A 6728-nucleotide genomic window follows, 5' to 3' on the forward strand; every position below is an offset into this window, starting at 1 on the left:
CTAATGCACTGGATTGCAAGGTTTATTTGAAGCACAAAGCCGGCTCTCAGAAACCCTGTACAGAGTCACTATGAATAGAAACCAACTTGATGGCACTTAACAACAACAACAACAGTAATCCTTAGGCTAAGATAACTTTAATCACAGAACTAGAGGCATTTTAAAAGCTGTATTATGTTTTTTTAAGCAGTCAAAAATTCCTGGATTCTTTCCCAGTTTTGCAGGCTATGTAAATGTGCTTGATGGAATCAGCTTCTTCTTTATCAAAGGTGATTTTGTCCCACAGATGCATCAGCTTGTTGAGTGATAAAGTCCCTCATCTTTGAAAAGTCATACTCTTCTTTATTTTCTTTTTGTTGTTGTTGTGATGTGTTTCTTCAACTAGTCTTTGTTTTTTGTTTTGTTTTTTTTTTTTTCTTTCTGATGGCTTCCAAATAAGCTTCTGTTTTCCCTTTTGGTTCTTCTGCCTTTCTTCCTAAGTTGGACTTACCACCTTTTATGGAATCCCTCAGGGTTCCATATTCTTTGTCTGTTTTCTTTCTTCTTTGAAACTGTCTCTTCGTGACTTTTCTTGGATGGTGCTAGTAAAGGTTTGCTTTTATTGGTGGTAGTATTTATTTAAGGAAATTTGCTGCAAAAAAAAAAATTCTAGTTTTTGACATGAAGAGCAATCATTTCATGCAAGTTTCATGGCAGGAAACACCTTTTTCTGGAAATGTTTTGCCATATCTTTCCATCATCTACTCAAAATCAATCAATGTTTTTTATCATAGCAATAAGTGTATCTTTCTCTTTCGACTCTTTTTCTGAATCAATATCTTTCAGTAATGCATAGAAGTTTAGGAAATATTATAATTCCTCAAAGTTGTCAGCACTGCAGTTTTCAGTGCTCCTTTCCCAGTCATTTTTCAAGGTTAAAGTACTAGATACTGTTTCCTCATCTTCTCCATTAGTAAAACCATCTTGAATTGTTGCCAGTGGAATCCATTTCTCTGGTATTTTTACAACCTGGCTCTCAATACTGCTTGTGGGTTTATTGGACTCCTCCTCATAATTGTTGGCCTCTTTTGAGATTAATTTTTGTAAAACCTCTGCTACTTCATCTTCCAGTGCGTGTGCTTAGTTTTCTGTGATTAGGCCAAGATGAAGCAGTTTAAAAAACATCTTGTCAAACACTCCTCTGTCATTTTCCTCATAGATACTCATAGCAATTTTCTGAACACTGTCTTCAGCAATTAGGAGAGTTCCATCTAGTTGGTAAAGGTCATCTGAATCATCTTGTAATTTATGACCCAGTCCAATCTTTGTAGAACCATAATCACTAATTAGTCTTCGATTCTTGATTGAATTGACATCTTCTACATTCAATTTATTATCATATGGGAATCTTCTAATGGATTTCCAAGTGTTTTTAGAAATTGTAGAAGATAGTTCAATAGGAACCAGCTAATTGGGAGGTCTGCTAGCGTAGTGGTTACGAATCAGGTTGCCAGCCACAAGGTCAGCAATTCGAAACTACCAGTTGTTCAGCAGGAGAAAGATGAGGCTTTCTGCTCCCATAAAGATTTATAGCCTCAGAAACCCTGTACAGGGTCACTATGAGTCAGAACTGACTCCACAGCACATAACAACAACAACAATAATTGGGAGGTCATAAAACAGAGCTGCAAATTTTTAGAAGCAACAGGAAGGAAGGATCTGTTCATTCTAATTCATAGTGACCATTTTATTGATTGGATAGGGAGGCTGGAGGAACAATGAAATGCCTATGTCTGCTTATAAGAGTACTACTAATGGGACTGGAAAGAGATGGATAAAAGATGAAAGAAAAGTACTGAAAAACTTGTAAGGAACTCAAGATTCTAAGTGCTAGGTACTAGGTATTAGTGTGTTGTGGTGGTGGTGGATGGTAAGTGCTACTGAGTCGTTTCTGACTCTTAGAGACCCTGAATAGGGTTTCTGAGAAACAGTTGGTGGTTTTGAGATTAGCAGTCTAATGATCCTACAGTGTCACACAACTGTGAAGTAAAGAATAGCAATTGAAGGAAGACTCACTAACAACCTGTGATATGCAGATGATACAACCTTGCTTGCTGAAAGTGAAGAAGACTTAAAATTTTTACTCATGAAGATCAAAAAGCACAGCCTTCAGTATGGATTACATCTCAATGTCAAGGAAACAAAAATCCTCACCACTGGACCAATAAACAACATTCTTATGAATGGAGAAAAGATTGAAGTTATCAAGGACTTCATTCTTCTTGGACCAACTATCAACACTCATGGAAGCAGCAGTCAAGAATCAAACGATGTATTGCATTAGACAAATCTTCTGCACAAGACCTTTTTAAAGTGTTGAAGAGCAAAGATGTCAACTTGAGGACTAAGGTGTGCCTTACCAAGTCATAGTATTTTCAATAACTCCATATGCATGCAAAAGCTCGACAGTGAATAAGGAAGACCATCAAAGAATTGATGCTTTTGAGTTCTGGTGTTGGAAGAGAATATTGAAAGTGTCATGGGCTGCTAAAAGAACCAACAGATCTTTGAAGGCCAGGATGGCCAAACTTCATCCCTCATACATCAGACATATTACCAGAAGGGACCAGTCACTCAAGAAAGAGCTCATGTTTGGTAAGGTGGAGGGTCAAAAGAAAAAGAAGAAGACCCCAATGAGATGGATTGGCAAAGTGGCAGCGTCAATGGGCTCAAGCATGGCAATAGTAGTGAGGTTCACCCAGGATCAGGCAGTGTTTCATTCTGTTGTGCATAGGGTTGCTATGAGTCAGTACTGACTTGATGGCACCTAAGAGCAACAACAACAAAGATATTTCTCCACTATCTGGTGTGGTGCTCTGTGTTAATGCACCAGACTGCAAAGCCGTTTGAACTGCCAGGTTGGTGGTTCAAGCTCACCAGCTCCTCCTTGGAAACCCTATACAGAGTCGCTATGGGTCGGAATCAACTCAGCACTTCACAACAACAACAACATCTGTCTTTCAGCTTGTCATACTATGGTGACTTATGCAGTGCTATGATGTGCAGGCTATACCACTAATATTTCAAAGACCAGCATGATCACCTATGGTGGATAGGTTTTTGTACAGCTTAGAGACTAAGGATCTCTGGTAGTGTAGTGGTTACGAATCGGGCTGCGAACCTTAAGGCCAGAAGTTCGAAACTACCAGCTGCTCCGCGGGAGAAAGATGAGGCGTTCTGCTCCCGTGAAGACTTACAGCCTCGGAAACCCTGTACAAGGTCGCTATGGGTCAGAACCGACTCGACGGCACTTAGCAACTTAGCAAGTAGCAAAGAGACTAAGTCAGGCTTGGAAAATAGTTGTGGCAATATATTTCCAAAAATGTGTCCAGTATAGCATTGGAAGATGAACCCCTACATTGTAAAGCACTCAAAATAGATAGAACCTGAAACAATAGGCTCAAGCATATCAACAATCATGAAGACTGTGTAGGGCCAGTCAATGTTTTGTTTTGTTTTATATGGAATCACCAAGTGTTGAAGCCTTCTTGACAATAACAATAAAATTTGTTTATGATTCTGGAGTGTCTGCATGAAAAATAGAGTTATTTAATTGTCCAAGTATTTTTTAGGGAGAAGCATTTACGGAAGATCAGAAACATAAACAAATTTTATGCTTATTACAATAACAGATTTATAAATATGCTTAATTCAAAACACACCAGGAGAGAGAATGCCTTTTGATTTTGGAAAAGAAAATATCCTCAAGTGCAGAAATAATTTCCAAATGTGTCTCATGTGTCAAGCACAGACATAGTGGTTAAACAGTTTCATTAGAAAAGTAGGTTTGGGATGGGAAACAGTCCGTCTTAAAAGTTATCAAATGTAACAAGCTTAATGACTATGATGTTTGTAGACATAAGGTTATTATTCAATGTTAACTTTATTATGAATAAAATTAAATTGATAAAAAGCATGGACCTATAATAGTTTTATCAACAACAAAACAGATTTGACTTTAAGACTATTCAAGTACATAAAGTTCTAGCTCAGGTATGTACTTGTGCTTCTTAAAATACATTTTTGCTTTGGCCAAGCCAAAGCTTTTTTTCTTAAAATTAAAAAGTAATTTAGACAGACATGGTGTAATCACTAACTTAGCATTTGATGGGAATATTAGGACCAACAACTCAATCCCCAGGGAAAATAGCCCTCAGTTATTTATGGACCTAAGTGCAGGCACTCAGTTTTATCTTATCTTGAAAGGCAGCAAACTCAGCAATTTAGTGTCTTTTGCCACCACAGCATGACATTGATTAGTTTGATACTGAAAAAGAAAATGCCACCTACAGAATAATCAGTTCTATTTCTTTTTTGTGGGCCAGAGGGTATCTGCTATTTGACCTACCTTATGTAGTGGAAAGAACAAAGTCACAATTCATTCCCTCTTTCTTCTCCATATCAAATTCTTCTCCCTGCCATAAGAACCATGGGAAAGTTAAATTCATCTTTAATTATCGGGATGTAGTCCCACTTAAAATATTGCAACAAGAAAGAACCTTGAACTAAGATATGGTGTTGTTAGGTACCATTGAGTCAGTTCCAAGTCATAGTGAGCTTACGCACAACAGAATGAAACACAGTCCGGTTCTTACCCAACCCCACAATCATTGTTATGCTTGAGCCATTGCAGCTACCATTGTGCCCATCCATATCATAAGGGGTCTCTATCTTTTTCACTGAACCTCCACTTTAGCAAGCAATATATCCTTGTCCAGGGATTGGTCCCTTCTGATAACATGCCCATAGTATGAGAGACGAAGTCTCCCTATCCTGGCTTCTAAGGAGTATTCTGGCTGTACTTCTTCCAAAACAGATCTGTTTATTATTCAGGCAGTCCATGGAAACTTTGATATTCTTCTCCAACAAAACAACTCAAATGCATCAGTTCTTCAATGGTCTTCCTTATTCATTGTTCAACTTTCACATGCGTATGAGGTAATTGAAAAAAAAAAAAAAAAAAAAAACCTGGCTTGGGTAAGGCACACCTCAGTCCTCAAATTGACGTCTTTGCTCTTGAATACTTTAAAGAGGTTGTGTGTAGTAGATTTGCTTAATGCAATACGTCATCTGATTTCTGACTACTGCTTCCATAAGTGTTGATAGTGGATGTGAGAATTTGACAAATTTAATCTTTTTTTTCATTTATCATGATGTCATTCAGTGGCCCAGTGGTGAGGTTCTTTTTTTTTTTTTTTTTTACATTGAGGTGCAACCCATACTGAAGGCTGTAGTCTTTGATATTCATCAGTAAGTATTTTAAGTCCTCTTCACTTCCAATAAGTAAGATTGTATCATATGCATAATGCTAATGGTTTATGAATCTTCCTTCTATACTGGTGCAATATTTTTCTTCTTATAATCCAGCTTCTCAAATTATTTGCTTAGTATACAGATTGAATAATTATGGTGAAAGAATACAACACTAGCGCACATATTTCCAGATTTTAAACCATTCAGTTTCTTCTTCTTTTGTTTGAATGACTGCCTCGTGGTCTAAGTACAGGTCCCTCATGAGCACAATTTAGTGTTCCAGAATACTCATTTTATGCAATGTTGTCCATATCTTCTTGTGATTCACACAGTCCAAAGCCTTTGCATAGTTAATAAAGTACAGGTAAACATCTTTCTAATAGTTTTTGCATTCAGCCAAGATCCATCTGATGTCATCAAAGATATCCCTCAGTCCATGTCCTTGTCTGAATCGGACTTGAACCTCTAACAGTTCCATGTCAGTGTACTGTTGCAGCCACTTTTGAGTGATCTTTAGCAACATTTCACTTGAATGTGATATTAAAGATATTGTCCGATGATTTCCACATTCCATTGGATCACCAGTCTTTGGAATGGGTACAGATATGGATTTCTTCCAGTCAGTTGCCAAGGTATCTGCCCTCCAGATTCCTTGGCATAAGTGAGTGAGTGTCTCCAGTGCTGCCTAAGTTTGTGAAAATAAATCCATTATCCAAGACTTATTCTTTGCCAATGCCTTCAGAATACCTTGGAATTCTTCTTCCTTCAGTACCAGTGGTTCTTGAACATATGCTACTTCTTGAAATGTTTGGCCAGGTAGCTGTCTTCCAAATTTCCTGGCATAGACAAGTGACTGCCTCCAGTGATGCATCATAATTAAGGTCTTGTGAAAGTCAATTCTTGGAAGATGTTAGATCGGTGATGGAGTGAAGTCACTTGGTGCCCCAACTTCTATTAAACTCTCTATTATTAGAAGATGTATCACTTTTAGGCTAGTCCCAACCCTTTCTTCTTGGGATTTATATTTTGAAAATAACAAAATGTTATCATTTTACTACTTACAGCTAGTCACACCTGTCACCTCACTTTTAGAATTAACATTCAAAATTTCTATCATGTCTTAAAAAGATCTGCAGAATCCATCTGCTGACAATCATTCAGCTTTATTCTTCATCATTTTCCTTTTGATCACTCTGCTTTGGTCAGAACGCTTCTTTCTGTTACTACAGATATTGTGTTCCTTCCCTTCAAGATCTCTATACTACTGCTCTCTCATTTGAACCTGACCCACCCTTGTTCCACCTGGTTTTACCCTTTACTTTTCTTTGTTGTTAAAGTACCTTTGTTGTTGTTGTTGTCAGGTGCCATCGAGTCGGAACCGACTCATAGCGACCCCATGCACAGCAGAATGAAACAATGTCCGATCCTGGGCCAAC

The 6728-nt window shown here is 37.8% G+C and overlaps 1 pseudogene; it reads right to left on the minus strand.

The window, feature by feature from the left end:
• Nucleotides 1–190: 190 nt before the first annotated feature.
• The window catches only part of LOC102811243, a 72767-nt pseudogene continuing 66229 nt past the window's right edge, over nt 191–6728 (minus strand).

The sequence above is a fragment of the Chrysochloris asiatica genome, unplaced genomic scaffold (assembly GCF_000296735.1).
Source record: "Chrysochloris asiatica unplaced genomic scaffold, ChrAsi1.0 scaffold00082, whole genome shotgun sequence".
NCBI classification, from domain to species: Eukaryota; Metazoa; Chordata; class Mammalia; order Afrosoricida; family Chrysochloridae; genus Chrysochloris; species Chrysochloris asiatica.